This window comes from Ovis canadensis, chromosome 9 (assembly GCF_042477335.2).
Source record: "Ovis canadensis isolate MfBH-ARS-UI-01 breed Bighorn chromosome 9, ARS-UI_OviCan_v2, whole genome shotgun sequence".
In the NCBI taxonomy this organism is placed as follows: Eukaryota; Metazoa; Chordata; class Mammalia; order Artiodactyla; family Bovidae; genus Ovis; species Ovis canadensis.
The window spans coordinates 12,902,724-12,922,528 of NC_091253.1; positions in this window are offsets into that span (position 1 = coordinate 12,902,724).

A 19,805-nucleotide genomic window follows, 5' to 3' on the forward strand; every position below is an offset into this window, starting at 1 on the left:
ATATTTCCTTTTTTCAATTATTACCATTAAGTATTTGTTATTATTTTATATAATCTGTGTTTGTAGCCCTTTAAACTTATCTGATCACCTAAAAACACTACAGTAACAGTAAGAAATGGGTATGTAAACACATTCTGGACTGTTTGCCAGCTTAAAAGGACGCTTGTTATTAAATGCGCAGCTGGGAATGTGTGATTCTTGTGGGTTCCTCAGAGTTTCTGCCCTTCTCTTTTACATTTACCGTTAGTCTTGTAAAAAGACTCCCTGAGGCATGCTGTAGGGGTGGTCTCCTCCAGCCTTCTCAAAGCCCAGATGCCCCTGGAGGACACAGCAGAACCAGCAGAGGTGCTGTCACTGAGCCCAGGGACATGCAGAGAGGCTGCAGGGAGACCCAAAGGCAGCATCCAGTCCAGGCCAGGCCTTGAAGGCAGCCTCAGTACAGCAGAGGAACCGTCTCGCTTCTGCACAAAGACGAGTGTCTCCAAGTCTTCACCAACGGGAGATGGCTGTGCTGTGCGAGGTTAAAGAGTCACTTCTCCTAGACTGTCCGCAACTCCCTTGGAAGAGAACTTGGGCCTGGGTGCTGGTGGCAAGTTATCCTCCATCCAGATGGCCGTCTCTTCAGAGAGCCGCAACAGTTTCTTCCAGGCTTCAGAGCTCACAGCCGCCTTTAGATGAATGCCTAGGGAGTAGCTTTGTCTCAGTTTGAAACTTTGTTTTCCAATGGCTAATCCTGTACTCTGCCCAGTTTCCAAGACGGTTCTGATGATCCTCACCTCTTGATATTCAGGCCCTTGCAAAGTCTCCTCCCACACCGGATGAGGACTGGCCATGCGCGGTCAGTAAAATACGGGGACAGGATAGCATGGGACTCCTGAGGCTAGGTCACAAGAGGCGCTGGGCCTTGCACCCTGACCTGTAGCAGTTGCCTGGGGGGAGGCCACCTGTCACGTCCTAATGACGCTTAAGCAGCCCTATGGAGAGGCCTACAAGGAGGGGAACAAGGGACCCCAGCCAAGAGGCAGCACAGACTTGTCAGCCATGTGAGAGAGCCTTCCTGGATTCTTGGCAAAGCAGAAACCACGAGGAAAAATAATAAGTGATTATTCTTTTAAGTCACTACATCCTGAGGTGATTTATTACAAATCATTGGAGTAACCGGAGCACCGTTGCTGAGTCACACCAGTCCCCAGCTTCATTTATGCCGCAGACTTTTTCTGAGCGTCTATTATATGCCAAGCCCTGTGCTAGGCCGGGAGCCAGTGGATGCTGCACACCCCTTGGGAACACAAATGACGAATAATAAGTGACAACAGAAGACCTTAAGCAAAATGCTATGGGAGTCCAGAGAAGAGGTGATGCTTGTCTTTCCTTCATCAATAACAATTATTCATTCTTTCAAAAAAAATGTACTGATGCTTTCTGGGAATCAGTCATTGTGCTCTGTGATAGACACTGGTGGAAACATTCATTCCTGTTCTCAAGGCCAACATCACAGGCAGAGGAAACATCACAAGAAAGTGGAAATGGGGTAGTTGAATTTGGTAGATTGTGACTTCAGTGAGAGCAGTTTCTACAGAATGGTGAAAACAGACAATAGAATAAAAAAAGGAAGTTGAGGCTGCTGGCATAGAATTTTTTTTTTCCCTAAAACTATTAGTGGTAGAGGAACAGAATGAGGTCAACAGCTTGGTTCTCCTTCCTGCCTGTAACCTGGTTCCACCTGCTCTGCGGGTTTCATCCCCATGCTGGTCTCTGTCTCCTGTTCACAGTCAGCAGGCTGAGATGATCAGAAAGGTCGATTGGCTCTTACTGTGAGAACTTCCACGGGAATGAGGGAGGGAAAACAGGCAGAGTCTGCAAGTCTGAAATGCCACCCCCAGCCCAGGCCCAGAATCTCTTAACTTGTCAGCATCACCCAGTTGACCTAGCTTGAGGGCATTTGCTCATTACCAGGGCTCTCAAAAGATTAGTCCATAAACCCAGGAAGCCTGTTCTTCATTCTCACAACGGTAACTGACAGTTCCTAGTATATACCGGTGTCTGCCCACCAGGCCTGATGAGCGCTTCTCAGAATTCATAGGTTGACATTCATCCCCTAATGTGATGGTACTGGCAGGGGTGGGTATTGGGGGTTGATTAGGGCATGAGGGTGGAGCTGTTAGGAAAGAGATTAGTGCTCTTTTAAGGAGACCCCAGAAGGCTCTCTGGCACCTTCTGTCACATGAGGATACAGTAAAAGATGGAAGCTTATAAATCAGGAAGTAGACCCCCACCAGGTTTCAAAACACACCTTGATCTCAGACGTATTAGCCTCTAGAACTGTGAGAAATAAGTCTGTTGTTGAGGCCACTCAGTCTATGCAGTTTTGTCAGAGCAGCCAGCACTTAGAGAGGGAGTAAGCACGAATCAGGACAGGGACACTGTGTATTGGATTCAAAGTGTGAAGCCTCTTCTTTGTAATGGGGGCACGGTAGGACACCTTCCAGTCCAGGCACTGTTCCGTTAGGCCCCCTGTGCCTCTGGGACTCCGGTTCTATCTGAAGATCCATCAGTGATCAAATGATCCACTGTTCATAGGTTGGATTACTCAGGGAGGCTATTCCAAGTCTCTAACGTGCGTGTGTGCTAAGTGGCTTCAGTCGCGTCTGACTCTTTGCGACCCTATGGACTATAGCCCGCCAGGTTCCTCTGTCCATGGGTTTCTCCAGGCAAGAATACTGGGATACATTGCCATTTCCTCCTCCAGGAGATCTTCCCAAGCCAGGGATCCAACCCACATCTCCTGTGTCTCCTGCCTTGGCAGATGGGTTCTTTACCACTAGCACCACCAGGGAAGTCTCTAAAGACCCATTCAAACAGGCTCTAACCAAGCGGAATGCCTGCAGGAGGGCTGGAGGCCCCCTGCCTTGCCAGCTACTGGGTTTGGGGAGCTCCAGGGTGGCTGGGAAAGGGCAGGACTCCTTGGGGTGGCAGTCATGACTGTCTCAGTTTTCAGCTTCCACAGACTCACTGTAAGCCTCTCTTGTGTATGTGAACACCTTGATTGGGACAGACTCCCTCAGAAGTCTTCGTCTTTGTGGTTATTGCTCATTTCAACCCAGAACTATTTAATGCTGAGTCAAAATGTAGTTCTCAGAGGAAAGCTCAGTTTCTAAGTTCTCGAAGATACACTATTGTTGCCCCAGGTATTATTTCTAATAAAAGGCGGCAAATTGCAATGGGTTCATATTTTTCTTCCTCAGAGCCCTTCACAGTAGGTGACATATTACAGGCACTTTTAAATGCTCTCTGATGAATTATTAGGTTAATGAACAAACAAGACTCACCCAGTAACAGCATGTTCCTTCAAACTGATATCTATGACTTTCATCAAAACTTGTCAACAAATAGAGTATTAATACAAAGATAGTTCACTGGTCTCCTTCTCATTAGGAACTCTTAGCGGTTCATGGATTTCAACAGTCATTCAATACCTTCACTATAATATATTCACACACTGGTTATAATGACATGATCTCTTTGCCATTACAAAATACACAAAGAAGTGATTTCTGTTTTGAGTTTCAAAAGTATAACAAAAATTAAACAAGGCATAAACATTTAATGTGTCTTGCTATAGGTTCAATCATTCAGAAATCCTAGGAGGGATCACAGAGCCCAGTCTGACCCCAAGGACCAATGAACCACAACTGCCAAATATTTTTAAATGTATTTTTTAACTTTGAAATAATTATTATGCCATCTTATCATTTTTCCTCCCTAAGTAACGGCACATATCATCAGTTATGACTAACCTCCTATTCATGTAGCACTTATCTAGCAATCCATTTAAGTGGAAACTTTCTTCTCTAATTTCTTCTTTTATGTTTGTAAGATAGAAGGAACCAAAAAAAAAAAAAAAAAGCTCACAGTGTAATAGATTTCTGGGCTTGCACTTTATAGAGTCATGGAAATCTATATGGAATAATTCCCAAGACAACATTTTCAAAGTTCTACTGTAATAAGTAAAATGTCATTCCTAGGAATTTATAGTAGACACCAGTCAGCCTGCACTGTCTTTAACCCCTGATACAGGAGTTTCTCAGAGAATATTATTTGATGGTGACAGAATATTACATGAACTGTTTTAAGGTGAGAAGAAGCAAACCTGGGTAAACTCAATAGAGGAAATCAATCTTGAAGTGTTAATTCCACTTATTAAGTCAGTTATATCCTAGAGTATTTCAGTAGTCCTTCAGAAGAATGTAAATGCTCTAAAGGTTTTACAGTTTGGTTACAAAGACAGAGGTGAAGATTGAGGTGGAAAATAGAATGTTGTAATCTCCTTCCTGCCAAGTCCTAGGGGACCTTGATTTAATTCCTCCCACTCTTCTTCCAAAGTTGTCGGTCTCTCCCTCTTTACTGGCTCTCTCTCTCTCTCTCTCTCTCCCTCTCTCTCTCTCTCTCTCTGTCTCTCTCTCTCTCTCTCTCTCTCTCTCACACACACACACACACACACACACACACACAGGTCTTCCTTAGCTTCAAAAAAAGTCATAAACTTAAGCAGATGCTGCTGTGGATACCATCCCGGTCTTCACATTCCATTCACTACCAAACCCCTCCACAAACGCCAAGTGGTCTACATGTTCCCACGTCCTCATGATTCATTCCCTCCAAGGTGGTATTCCATTCCCCACCACTCTGCCAAAACTGGAAGAAGTCACTGCATAAGCTTTGAAATCTCTGTGACAAGTCATTCTGCTCGCTGCAGTGACCACTGGTGTGACCTGCTCCATCTTTACCTGTGTTCAGGATCCCCCCTGTCCAGGCTCTCCTCACACCACCTCCCAACCTTTCCTTGGCTGCGGACTCTTTTCTCCTTACACAGACTCCCTTGAGAAAGTCATCAGCTGTCACAACAGCAGCTCAAAAACTCTGACCTCTCTGCTGAGGGCCATCATTCTATACCTTCACCTTTGTCTTCTCATGAGGGTTATATTGTTGTTTCAAAAGGAGAGGAAGAAAGCTGGCTATTTAATTTTTTTTTAATTTTTTTCACAAGTTGAACTCTACCAGTTGCTTCTTCCTGAGTAAGTTGCAGGTTTGTTTATGAGAACCAGAGACACAAATCTTCTAGGGAGAGGTATGACAGGTACACACGCGTTGATGAAAAGGCTACATTTTGCGCTCCACTCACTGCCATTCGCACTGAACGTGTACTTCCCAAGAGGAGCAATGTAATAAACATGTAATTCACGTCACTGTGTGTATCACAATACCCTAACTGATATATTATGCATGATTGCTATGTCTCTAGACCCCAAGGCCATCCTATACTTCTGTACCTTTGAATGATGAGATTATAATCCTATGGGATACTTTCTACCATCTCAAATTCTCAGCGACATTTATCTGAAGAACAAGTGTTGAGTATCAGGTGCTGTACTAGGGGCTGGGACACAAAGATGAATGACCCACAAGCCCCGTTCGAGACATCCTAATCTAAACTCATGACCTTTCTTTTCTGAAACCACAGACTGTCTTAACTTCTCACCCAGGTTAAAAATCTTGGTCTCATTCTTAATTAGTTCATGCCTATTTCTCACACTGATAAATCTTCATTTGGGTTCATTTTTCACTTTAAAATGGTTGCCCTATCCATCTATTCCTTTATGTTTCCATGACCTATTGTCACAATGCTAGTTTAAGCTCCAGACCCTGCAAGCCTGGATTTAACCCTGGTGCTTCAGACGGTAAAGCGTCTACCTAAAATGAGGGAGATCCAGGTTCAATTCCTGGATTGGGAAGATCCCCTGGAGAAGGAAATGGCAACCCATTCCAGTACTCCCATGGATGGCGAAGCCTGGTGGGCTGCAGTCCATGGGGTTGCTAAGAGTTGGACACGACTGAGCGACTTCACTTTCGCTTCACTTTCAGTTGCTCTTTACTGTTCTACACACTTCTAACCCCTGGAGTATATCATTGCCAGAATAATCATCACTGAGAGTCCATTTAAAGATCCTTATTCCCTGCTCATTTGGCTAAGATGGGCTCTTGACTTTGTTGATCTGTCTTTGTCTCTCGTTCAAGCTGAGAGATTTGGTCCATTTGTCTCCTCACGGACACCTTGGGTTAGTCAATGAATTTTTAAGTGTGAAACCAAAAGCACAATTCATAAAACTTTTTAAAAGCCATAAATTATTTTTGGTCAAAATGTAAAACTTTCCTCTGAAAAGGATTCTGTTAGGAGAATTAAGAGACAAGCTACAGATTGGGGAAAATGTTAGCAAATCATATATCAAAAACTTACTTGTCTACAGGATACATAAAGAACCTTCAAAATTAAACAGTAAGAAAGAAAAGAACCACAATTTTTTATATGGGCAAAATACTTGAATAGGCACTTAACCAGAGAAAATATACAGATGGCCAAAAGACATATGAGCACATGAAAACAATATTTCCATAACATTAGCCATTTATAAAAGTGCAAATTAAAATTACAATATGATACCGTTACACGCATGCATATGAGCTAAGTCGCTTCAGTCGGGTCCGACTCTTTGTGACCCTGTGGACCAAAGCCCATCAGGCTTTTCTGTCCATGAGACTCTCCAGGCAAGAATACTGGAATGGGTTGCCATGCTCTCCTCTAGGGGGTCTTCCTGACCCAGGGAACAAACCCACGTCTCTTATGTCTCCTGCATTGGCAGGTGCGTTCTTTGCCCCTAGCGCCACCTGGGAAGCCACCTACCTACTTGGGAAAGTAGCCGAAAAGCAAAACACTGACAATACCAAGTATTGAGGATACAGACCAGCTGGACTCTCACATATTGCTGACGGAGATCCAAAATGACACAGGCACTCTGAAACAAGCTGGCAGTTTTTTATAAAGTTAAAAACACACTTACCATACGATCCAGCAATCCCATTTAACCTAGAGAAATAAACACTTATATTCACAGGAAAAAAAAAAAAAAAAGCTAGCAACTTTATTCATCGTCACCAATCTTTTAAAAATTTTATTGGAGGATAGTTGCTTTATAGCTTTGTGTTAGTTTCTACTGTGTAACGAAGTGAATCAGCTATATGTACATATTTATCCCCTCTTTTCTGGATTTCCTTCCCACTGAGTAGACAGAGATTCTTGTGCTATCCAGTCGTTCCTCATTAATTACCTATTTTATACATGGTATCACTGGTGTAAATATGACTATCTCAATCTCTCAATTCATCCCACCCCACAGTTTCCGCTTTGGTATCCATACCTTTGTTCTTTACATCTGTGTCTATTTATTTGTAAATAAGATTGTCTATACCAATTTTTTCAGAGTCCACTTACATCTGAAAATATACAATATTTGTTTTTCTTTTTCTGACTTACTTCACTCTGTATGATAGTCTCTAGGTCCATACACGTCTCTTCAAATGAGCCAATTTCATTCATTTTTATGAATATTCTGTTGTGAATATGCCATTGTGAATTACTCCACAATAAGTAATATCCATTGTGGGTGGTGAAGAACCCACATGCCATTGCAAGAGACGTAAGAGATGCGGGTTCGATCCCTGGGTTGGACAGATCCCCTGGAGAAGGGAATGGCAGCCCACCCCAGGATTCTTGCCTGGAGAATTTTGTGGACAGAGAAGTCTGGTGGGCTACAGTCCATGCGGTTATAAGGAGTCAGACACAACTGAGCGATCAATAACTTTTTCCCTGTTTTCACAGGGAGGAAGAACAGATGCGGAGCTGCAGGAGCCGGGGGTGAGGGAAGTGGTGAGTAGAGACTGTATTAGGATTAGAGAGACTTCGGCGGTTATAGAACTGTTCTCTCTCTTGACTGGGTTGTGATTATTTGAATCTACACATGTATTAGGGCTTCCCTGGTAGCTCAGTGGTAAAGAATCTGCCTGCAATGCAGAAGACACAGGAGACATCAATGTGATCACTGGAGACACCAATTTGATCAAGAATGCCCTCTCCAGTATTCTTTCTGGGAAAACCCCTTGGACAGAGAAACCTGGCCGGCTACAGTCCATGAAGTCACAAAGAGTCAGATATGACTATGCACGCACACACAAACACGAATTAAAATACATAGAGGGGTATAGCAAAAGAGTTATTTTATGGTTTTTATTTTTATGGTTCTTTTTATGGTTTAACAGAATTTTAATAGTGATAAAAATAATAAAAACTTAAATTTTGTGCCTACATATAATTCTAGTGCCATCTCAACTGTTATTTAGGTTATTTAGAATGTTTTTCTATTTAAAAAATGAATGTGTTTAGTATCAGGCGATACAGATAGCAGAAAAATCTCTATGAATTTTCTTTTATAAGTCTTCCCAATACAGAGACTTGCACAGAGTTGAAAATCACAAAATATCACCCTTGAGGCCCAAAAGGAAGATATCAAGATTTTCCATAAAAACTCAATATATACTTCATGTCTCTAATACACCTTACTCTTTGTAAGACATTCAGTATATATTTATTGAATACATTTGAATTAATCTACTGCAGCGACTAAAAAGCTAAATAAACAATGTAAATTGAATTTGTGGGGGAAAAAACAGGCCCTGATATACTGAGAGAGAGGCCATCACCATGGTGACTGTTTTCTAGATGCGAAAGAACCTTCCATAGTCTTCCTGGTCAGCATATAAAAGAGACACAGATAGGACTCTTCTTCAGGACGGTCCAGTGAAACTACAGCCAGACCTGCCTGCTTCGAGATGGACATGCCTGATGGAGGCTGATTATGAGTCCGCTTGCCAACCCACGGCCGTGATGAACTGAGTGAGTGGAGTCTGTGTGTGCATGCAGTGCGTGTGCAACAGAAATTTCTGTATTAGTACAACTGCTACAAATCCAAGGTTTGACTCAGGGATGTATGCAACGGACATTTCTGTATTAGTACAACTGCTACAAATCCAAGGTTTGGCTCAGGGATGTAGAGCACTTTAGAATGTCGCTTCTTCAGCACTCATGACAAAAAATAAAACTGTCAACGTGATTGTAAGTCCATCACTTTCCTAGAACCCATCTGAGAGCTGAGGTTGCAGGCCACCAACGAGGCCCAGACCCAGGGATTAGCAGGCTTCTCCTGGAGGGGTGAGCCATGGCCACTGCTTCCCCAGGGCAGACACAGCCAGACCCTCAGCCAGACCAGCCGGCAAACCGGTACAGGCTGAGTGTCAGCTGGTGAGAGACGTGGAGCCTCTGAAAACTGCGAGTGCAGGAAGGCATGCACCTTTGCAGGCTCTTCTTCACAGACCTCAGAGGGGACTGAGAAAGCCCCTTGGTCGTGGAGGTCTGACAACCAGGAGGAATAAAACCACCCTACCAGGACCTTTCTCCCTCGTCTCGCCTGGGCAACAAAAGCCTTAAGGTCTAAGTGTGAAGTGTTACTCGCTCAATTGTGTCCAACTCTTTGCGACCCCATGGACTGTAGCCCTCCAGACTCCTCTGTCCATGGGATTCTCCAGGCAAGAACACTGGAGTGGGTAGCCATTCCCTTCTCCGGGGGATCTTCCTGACCCAGGGTTCAAAGCCCAGTCTCCTGAATTGGAAGACAGATTCTTTACCATCTGAGCCATCAGGAAACCCCCAAGAGAGTCAGACAGCAAATGTTGTCACCCATAGGATGTGGGTGAAAAACTGTTGCAGTGGAGAAAAGGAACAGAAAATAGCCCTTCCACCCTAGTTTCAGCTCACCTTGGACAGACACAGGGTCTTCAGCACTAAGACTGGGGAAGTCCCTGCAGACTGGGAAGAGATGGTTACCCTAAGCCTGGGCAAGGCCTGAGAATTCCTTCCAGGTGAAGGATCACCATGTGGCTGAGCACTGTGGACACCGCAACCCCAGATACTGTGCCTGTCGAACACGGAGGCGTCACAGCAAAGAACTTCCTCCCCCACCACCAGGCTCACAACCTGAGGGACAGGCTGCTGCTAGAAGAGGGCCTGAGGCTGCAGACAGACCTTTCCCAAGGGGCAGTGCAAAGGGGGACCTGGGGCAGAGGGTGAGCAAACAAAACATCGAGCAAAAACTATCAGCAACTTGCCCTCAGTGGAAACATAAGTTGCTAAGGTGTCTGATGCCTGCGGGCACACCAAGGAGAGAATCTCAGACTCATCCAAGCCCAACTCAAAGTCAAACAGCTGAAATTCTAGCAGGAGGACATGCGCACACATTCCCAGGCATTTTTGTTTTTGTTCCGTTGCTGTCATGTCCGATTCTTTGAAACCCCATGGATTGCAACACGCCAGGCCTCCTTGTTCTTCACTATCTCCTGGAGATTACGCAAAATCACATCCATTGAGTCAGTGATGCCATCCAACCATCTCATCCTCTGTCATCCCCTTCTCCACCCATCTTCAATTTTTCCCAGCATCAGGGTCTTTTCCAGTGAGTCAGCTTCAGCTACAGCATCAGCATCAGTCCTTCCAATGAATATTCAGGGTAGATTTCCTTTAGGACTGACTGGTTTGATCTCCTTGCTGTCCAAGGGACTCTCAAGAGTTCCAGGCATAAAAGCTATTTTTCTCATCTCAAGAGTCCTAAACAAGGTGTCTGGCTTTCAACAAAAAATTATGAGGCATGCAGAAAGGTGAGAATAGACAACAGCCTGTCAAAAATTAAAGCAATCAACAGAACCAGATTCAGGTATGGAGAGATGTGAGAACTACCTGATGGAGATTTAAAATAACTCTGAATAATGTGAAAAAGCTCTAAGAGGCAAGGAGGACAGCATGCACGATCTGAGGGGTCAGGTCAGCAGAGAGATGAGAAGTATAAGAATCAACCCACTGAAACGCAAACCACCGAAATGAAGCCACAGTAGATGCCTTCAATGGGCTCATCAGGAAACGTAACAAAAAAAAATCAGTGAACTTGATAAGTGATCAACATATATTACATAAACTGAAACACAAAGAGGAAGAAAATATTTATTGGGTTGGGCAAAATGTTCATTCGGGTTTTTCCAAAACCCAAATAAATCCCCTAGGTATTTACCCGAGAGAGCTGGAAACTCATGTCCACACCAACACCTCTCCCACCTCTATTCAGAATCACTCCAAATGATTTCTCGTCTGTGAATGGAAGAACAGGGTGTGTCCCCTGTTCAGCAGGTGAAGGGACTGAACTATTCACTATGGCGACAACACTGACAACTCTCCCATATATTTGCCAGTGAAAGCAGCCAGACTCTGAAGGTCACAGAGTCTATGACTCTAATTTTGTAACTTTCTGGAAATGTCCCAGAGATGGAAAATAGAAGTGTGACTGCTTCGGACTGGAGGTGGGGCCGTGCTTGTCTGCACAGAGGGAGCCAAGGGAACTTTGTGGGGACAGCACAAATTACCCTGCCTCATGGTTGTGGTGGTAGATACCTGGATTGAAGCATCTGTCAAACCCAGAGAATTAGACACCATGACAAGTGAAGTTTACTCTAAATGAAAAGATAGCAGGATGTATGGGGCACCTCTAAATGCAATACAAACCCTAACAAATGTTACTTATCTAACCTATGAATATGTAACATCACTACCTAATTCAGGTGGGGAAGGAAGGACCCAACCCAATAGCTTTGGAAAGCAGTATTTTGATTGAATACTATTAAGGCTAAAAACAAAAAGTATTCCAGTTAGTACATGTGCTCCTCACAGAGTTACGAGTTAGCAATTCTGAACCTACTTTGCGTGAGCTAGAGTGGGAGCTTGAATAAAAAAGCAAATTATACTGTAAACCCTGAGCACCAGGTTTCTAAATGTCAGAGAAGGAATAAACTCTGTTGTATTGGTATAGGGCTGAAATTGGATTGAAATATAGATATTATTGGATTAAAAGATAGCTAGATAGACCAAAATATTACAGACATACCAATAAAATATAGACTAAAGATAAATGTGCTCATATACACATACATGTAAAATGTGTATCTTCATCATAAGTATGCATGTATGGGTTTAATCACTGCAGATGGTGACTGCAGCCATGAAATTAAAAGATGCCTACTCCTTAGAAGAAAAGCTATGGCCAGCCTAGACAGCATATTAAAAAGCAGAGACATTACTTTACCAACAAAAGTCCATCTAGTCAAAGCTATGGTTTTTCCAGTAGTCATGTATGGATGTGAGAGTTGGACTATAAAGAAAGCTGATGCTTTTGAACTGAGATGTTGGAGAAGACTCTTGACAGTCCCTTGGACAACAAGGAGATCCAACCAGTCTATCCTAAAGGAAATCAGTCCTGAATATTCATTGGAAGGACTGATGCTGAAGCTGAAACTCCAAATCTTTGGCCATCTTATGTGAAGAACTGACTCATCTGAAAAGACCTTGATGCTGGGAAAGACTGAAGGCAGGAGGAGAAGGGGACGACAGAAGATGAGATGGTTGGATGGCATCACCAACGCAATGGACGTGAGTTTGAGTAAACTCCGGGAGTTGGTGATGAACAGGGAGGCCTGGCGTGCTACAATCCATGGGGTTGCAAAAAGTTGGACACAACTGAGCAACTGAACTATGTTACACACACAGATATGTGTATATATATACATATGATCTACCTTTGTTGATTCAAATTCATGTGCCTCCTTTAACAACAGCTCAATGCCACCTCCTTCACAAAGCTTCCCAGTTACAACTGCAGATTCCCACGGTGCTTTATAGCTCCCAAAGCACTGATCAGATCTGTCTTGTGCTTTTGTTCATGTCTTGGCTATCCCTCCATAGAGCAAATTCTAAAAGGTCTTGTTTGATTTTTTCTTTTATGACATGCCACCACTCCACTCCCCACCCCCACCATGACTCTTAAATGGTAGAGTTCCTCAGAAAATTTACTGAATAGAATTCATGTCAGAGGTGCCAAGATACAAATCTGGATTTCTAGGGATCAACTGTGCCCTTGGGGCAGCAGTTCTCCTTAAGCTATATTGCCAGGGGCCTTAGAAATTCCCAAGAGCCCCTCGAGGCTTCAGTCCGGCAGCCTCAACTCTCCCCATTCTCTGTGGTGTCATCTAGTCCCAGTAGCCATGGAATGAAAAGGCAGCCCTGATTGTTAGGGGACAAGGCCTAAGTATACGCCATGACAGGCCCCGGGAGCCGCACTAGGCCTAAGTTTCGGTTTCTGGAAACGCTGAGTCACTGTTCCAGGAAATAAGACCCTGAAAACTCCCCAGAATTAGCCAATTATGAAAAGCCCCATAAGCAAACCTTAGCCAATCAGGAAAGTCCTACTCGCGCCAAACTCGAGCCAATCCGGATAGGGATGCAGGATTTAAAAATCGCACGGGCGTGGCGTACAGCTTAGCCAATCATCACCCGCCAGCTGCGCTGTTACAGAAATAAAGAACCGCCTGTATAAAAGCAGCTGTGATTCAGAGCTCTGGGCTCTTGTCAGAACTCCACTGCGCTGGATGAGACATGAGCCCTAGCTGGAGCTAGCAATAAAACCCCTTTGTGCTTTTGCATTGCTGTGACCGTTTTATTCTCTCAGTCTTGGGGAACCGGACTGTGGGCATAATACTGATGACCCCACGTGGATGCCTCCAGCCTTCACTTCTCCTCGCCCTCCTGTGCCCAGCCCATCCCGCTCTCCCCTAGCTTCTGCTCCACCAAGAATGCTTGTGCCATCCGTCATCCCATTCTCCCCAGTCACCCACTCCTGTCCATTGCTGCCAGAGCCTCTCCTGGAAAATTCTGAAGGCTTGCGAGCTGATTATCCTGTTTCGTACTCTTTACTTCTCACTTTGTATATAGCAGTTAGAATGATTATTTAAAAATCTAAATCGTATCATGCACCTGTTTCCAATTCTTCAGTAACTTCCCATCGCACTTAGAATAAAACCCAGCCACTTTTTATTTATTTTCCTCCTCAAGGCTCTGCACACAACTACACACCCAGTCATGAGCCTCCTCTCTGTTCCTGAAACTCAGTTGCCTCTTTCCTTTTTCAGGGCATCAGGAATCACAGTGTACTTCCGCTAGAGCAGAGCATCTTAAATCGCCCACTGTGAATTAACAACTGAACAACAACAAGGATTAGATCTCGTCTCCTCAGTCTATTGCAGAATTCTATTTTGTAAAATATAGTAAAAATTGAATACCAGAGAAAAATTGTAAAGACGTTTTGTTTTTAGGTTGAACAGACATCAAGGTAGTCTATCAAATCATTACAAATGTTTTCAGATGGGCATTCTCAATTTCTGTACAGATCGCCTTAGGGTTCAAGAACAGCTTGCTGATGTGGGCTACTGAGTTACCCTGTGTATATTCCATCTGCTCTTTAAGGTCACGGCTTAAATGTCATTTCCTCCAAGAGTCTGCCCTGACCATACAGTCTAATTGGGCCCATTCCCTTCTGTAATGTTTTCTATCACCACATCCTATTTGTTTCATTCATAACATTTACCTAAATTATGCACCTGCACACACACACACACACACACACACACATACACGTTTCTCTGCTGACTGTGTTTCCTGCCTCTTCCTTGTGAATTCCAGATGGCAGGGACTGTGACCACTTTCTTTCCCTAATGCATATCAATTGCAAAGTCAAAAATGTCAAATTCTACTGGAGACTAATGGATTTCTCAGAGGCTTTAATGTGTTAATATGAAGTGTGACATTCCAAGAACAGGTTATAAAGTGCCGAGTTTCCCAAACTCCTTTGCTCAAGAGACCCTTTCTTAGGATGTATTCTGTTGAGTATATTGTAGAAAATACTGATCTAAAGAAATATCCAGAAATCTTGTTTATGCTGAAACTGCTTTCATTAGGTTATAAAATTTAAGTTGCACTGATATTTGAACTTAACCTGTCATCATCATTTCATGGGTGGAGAAAGCAGAGAGCTGGTGTCATACCAAAGACGTGGGGGGACAGGGGCATGTGACCTTCATTTGCCCATTTTGCTCTCAGACTCCTTTCTACCTTCTCATATTCTGGGGTTAAAACACTTAAAATTAAATTTCCCAGACTTCTTAGCCAGATGACTTCTCTGGACAGGTCCTTCCGAAAAGGGGTGATAAAAGGAAACTGGAAAGCTGAAAGAAAAGCAAGCTTTTACAAAAATTCTGCTTCTGACAGCCATGGGTGACCTAGGCTTCCCTGGCCTTGCAGACACTGGCTGATGGCTGCTGTTCTCACATCATCCATAGGTCCAGCAGCGCAAACCAGCCACAGCCAGCCAGCTGTGCCTTCCACCACCTTCCGTGGCTGCAGCAGCAGTCACAAGGGGTGTTGCAGCGGAGTGGCTCCCAGCCTTCGGCAGTGACTGCTGTGAGCATCCGCCCACGTCTGGCAACACCGCCTGTCCCCTGGGGTCCCCCGGCCAGGGCTGGGAGTGACTTGCTGTCATCACTGACCCTTCATCAGTCCATCTTCTACTCCGTCAGGGCTTTCAACACTGTTGACACCAATTCCTCGCGTGAAATCTCCTCCAGCTGAAATACCTAGAATGAGCTCTGACACTGACTGATGTGGGGTCAGGGTGGGAAACTGTTGGGCAGTGTTGAATAATATTCCCTTAACTGGGAGAAAGAACTTTGAGAAAAGGAAGCAGGCAACTCCGTAAAGTACAGCCATGAAGGTTATTGTGGAGAACTTACCTATAGGCAGGATCAAGTGGACGACAATGCAGGTCATCGGCAGCTGCAACTCTGCACCAACAGGAAGGTATGGGGGACTTGAAGGGGCCAAAGTTACAGTCCGAATCCACTAGAGAGACACGTGTCTGCAGCAAAGGGCACTGGGGGCTGCTCCTCTTCCTGAGGGGGTCTCATAATCATTGACCATCTGCGTCTGCAAAAGGCACCCGTCCAGTTTTCATGTCACATGAGAACAAAGGTAGAGGTTAGTGGGGACCCGCCTGCCATGGGCACATCCGTCGTGAGTTAGGCTAAAGTTAGCTCAGTGCTGCAGAGAGGAGGGGATGTGACTGGGAGCCTAAGACGGCGCTGACAAAGTCCAGCCAGGGCGGTTCCTCACACAAACTGATTGCGTGAGGGTAGAGAAACATCACCTGCTGTCTGATATCAGTATGAGTCAAGAAACAAGCATTCAGAGAAACTTCCAGAGCAAAGCAGAACGATGAATCATGGGAACAGAACCATGAGTGAAAACAGGCGCCTGGGCACTTGTCCTCATCAGTCACGGAGTGACTTCTGCAGTCCCTTCATCATTCGGAGCCTGACTGTCCTCGCTTCAATCCTCCACGATTGTTCCAACACCCCAGGGTGCACAGAGGCCCATAACCCCACCATCTCTACCAAGCCACCCAAAGCCACCCCAGCTGGATGAGCTAAGTCTATGTCAGCTGTTCACTCTGCCAACACCGCTGGGGGAGAGGGCCCCCAGTTCCCAACTCTCTCTCCAACTGCACCATCACCCGGAAGCCTGAGTAGACAAGCTGGAGTGGCCACTTCTCAACATTTATTAGGTTCTTCTTTTGTGAGGCACTGGGCAGCGATAAAACCAGCTCACTTCATGGTGTGCAGGAGACAACAACATATACAAACAACAGTAAAGCTTTGAGGGAAGCAAGAGCCACCACACAGATAAAAACAAAGGCAACAAGGAGTGGCAAGAGGGAGCAATTAATTCTAAGGGGATCGTTTCTTCCAAAGACTCCACAGACAATTCATTGCATGTGCTAGAACACAAAGTGCACTCCCCAGAAAGATGGAGGGGGGGTCCAACCAGGTAGGACCATCAGAGGCAGAATTAGAGCATCACTGTTATGGCATCAGGAAGCCGTACTTAGTCGTGTGTGGCTATTTGCGACCCCATAGACTGTAGCCCATTTGGCTCTCCTGTAATGGGATTATCCCATCCAGGCTATGGGAGCAGGTTGCCATTTTCTCCTCCAGGGGATCTTCCCCACCCAGGGATCAAACCCATGTCTCTTGCGTCTCCTGCATTGGCAGGCAGATTCTTACCACTGAGCCACCTGGGAAGCTACATGAGACTTCTAAACTAAAAAAGAATGTGAAATATATAAAATATACAATATATAAAATATATAGAAATAGTAATAATGTTACTTGAGGAAGAAAATATTGACCATTTCATACTATTTTTATGTCTCTGTTACCCTTAAAGTACATGTATGGTATCGCACCAGTATACCAGGACACCAAGTCATAATCAGCAAGAGGGCGGCCCCATAAGAATGATACAACCAGGTCAATGGAAATGTTGTTGGAAAGAAATCATTATGTTGAAAGACTAAAAATGCAGTTGCAAGAAAGAATGTAACTGCTCTTTTTGAACAATCTAGAATGAAAATGACATTTAGGTTTCCATTTATTACTGATTTGGAAGGACAGTGAAACATAATAGCTTATGGATATAAAGAACTTAGAAATATGATTCAGCATTGCATAACAAGAAGCAAAGTCCAGAAATATATTCCAAACTGATTTAATTCCTGCATATTCCATGATCAGCTAAGAAATAGTAATGCCACAGAGATTTAGAATGCCATTACATGGGAAATTAGTTATGAGCATTCAAAGGGAAATGGCAGAAACACTGATAAAGTCAGCACTATTCTGAGCTATATATAAATGAGGAACACTAATCCAGGTGAGGAAATTTTAAACCCTTTCAAACAATCTTAGGATAAATTGCTCCCAAAATACCTCATTTACCTTTGATTACCACTATATCAAAAAGATGGAGACAAGTTGAATGAAGAACTAAGAAAAGCAGCTGAGTATTGAGAAAACTGATTTATGAAAAATATTATAAAAAAAAATAGACACCACTTTGTAAAGAGATGACTAAGGAATGATGACACTCTATAAATATTTGAAAGGTAAAAACATCCAGTAGGGGAGGAATTATTTAGCATGTTATAAAGAGCTATAATTACAGTTTATGGAATGAAATTAGACAACCAAGATTTAAAGCATTCAAAACCACTTACCTCAAGATACTGGAGAACTGTATTTGAAAAGATAGTGTGCTATCTTTGGGGACAGTGGAATGCTTTTGTCTGGTTTGTTTAAATGTCTACTTTAAAAAAAAATCAATGCAATGAAGAGAGATAGGCATAAATCTCTTCATAAGTGTATTGTACTTTATTTTGTTATTTTATTAATTTTGCACAGTCTTGTTCTAAAAGAACATCAAGTGGCTCACTCAATTGTTTGACAATAAAAACAGCAGACAGAAACAGAATCCATAACTTCCTCCCCAATCAGATGTTACTCTTTTCTACTAGACCTACTTGCTAGCATTGAGCAAAACTCACTAACTGGAATTTTGCCTAAACATTGCTAAAGGAATGTGAAACCGCTGATCTAGACTAATTGGAGTTATGTACCTAACTGAGGTGAAGACAAATGCTGGCTGCCTTACACTGAAAAGACTGAAGGCTTCATTCGCACTTGACACTAATTACCGCCTCTTTCCTGAATTGTCTCTCTCCCTGTGAAAAATCTAAATGTGCAGCCACAACCACTTTGTGGCGCCTCGTTCTATATCTTATCCTGGATAGCCTGCTGTCTCCTCCGACTCATGAGACCTCAGATCAAATTCATTCAACAAGCAAAATAAACTGTGCAGCTCATTTTGTGTGTGTCAGGCACTGCAGAGTCCGGCCAGAGACAAAACCATGGCTGCGAAAGACTCCTGGGGATGCGCCCTGGGTCTTATACCCCACCACAAGCCACTTCCCAGTTTTAACCTGCATCATATTGTCTTAAACACTGTCTGAAGCTGGGTTCCCAAGAAGTCCATGATTTGCTGAGATTATGGGTCATAACCTATGGAGAGAGCATCTTTGGAGAAAAAGAGTACAGGAAGAAAGAGACAGTGGAGGAAGCAGCTGCTGGATAAGGCTGTGGTCCCAGCCGGAAGCCCAGCTTCAACCTGATCTGTGGGGAACTCTGAAACATAAGTTGTACCAATGAGTTGATCCCACCTTGAGACCAGAGGGACTGTGTTTTGTATGTTCACGTCAATTAATCATGAACCATTGGCGGCTGTCTCCCCAGGCAGCAAGTACCTTCTCAGCAGTTCTGCTCTCATTCTTTGAGCAGATGACAATTTTCTGGGGATGTAAGGCCACTCTGAGTAATTACAGGCAGCTCTGTAAGCAACTGGGGATCAGCGTGCTCTCTGGTGCATGGCGCCTGACTGGCTCCCTGCCCTGCCTGCTACAAACATCACTCCTGCCCAGCCGCTTAGTGACACAACTCCTTTTCCTACCAAGTCGAACTGGAGCGGCCGCTAAATCGTGAAAATTCTCCCTTTACACTGTACTTCTTGTGTTCTTTCCTTATTTTTTCGCAGTAACCATTTGAAACTGCCCAAGTTCTTAACTCACTCTCACTTAAGCTACAATCATATTTTCCTAATGAGACTCCAGATTTCCAAAGACAAAAAGGCATCACTGCTGGGCAGAGCCATTAGGTGGGGATGAGGTTTTCTGGAAAGGACATGCTGTGATGAAAGCCACAAAAGACACAAGCTCGATCCTTGGGTCAGGAGGATCCCCTGTGGCAACCCACTCCAGTATTATTGCCTAGAAAATTCCATGGACAGAGGAGCCTGGCAGGCAGACAGAGGAGCCTGTTGGGCTATAGTCCATGGGGCTACAAAGAGTTGGACATGACTGAGCACCCCCCACATACATATGCTCAGATGAAAAGTACAGCCATCAGCTCCAGACACAGGTGCTGCAGATCTTCTGATATTTCAAATCAGAAATCCAAAATGTGCTGTGAGGTCTTGTAAATTTCATATGGGATACGTAATTTCCCAAGTTACTTGTTTTTAAGTTCTATGCGAGGTAAAAGCG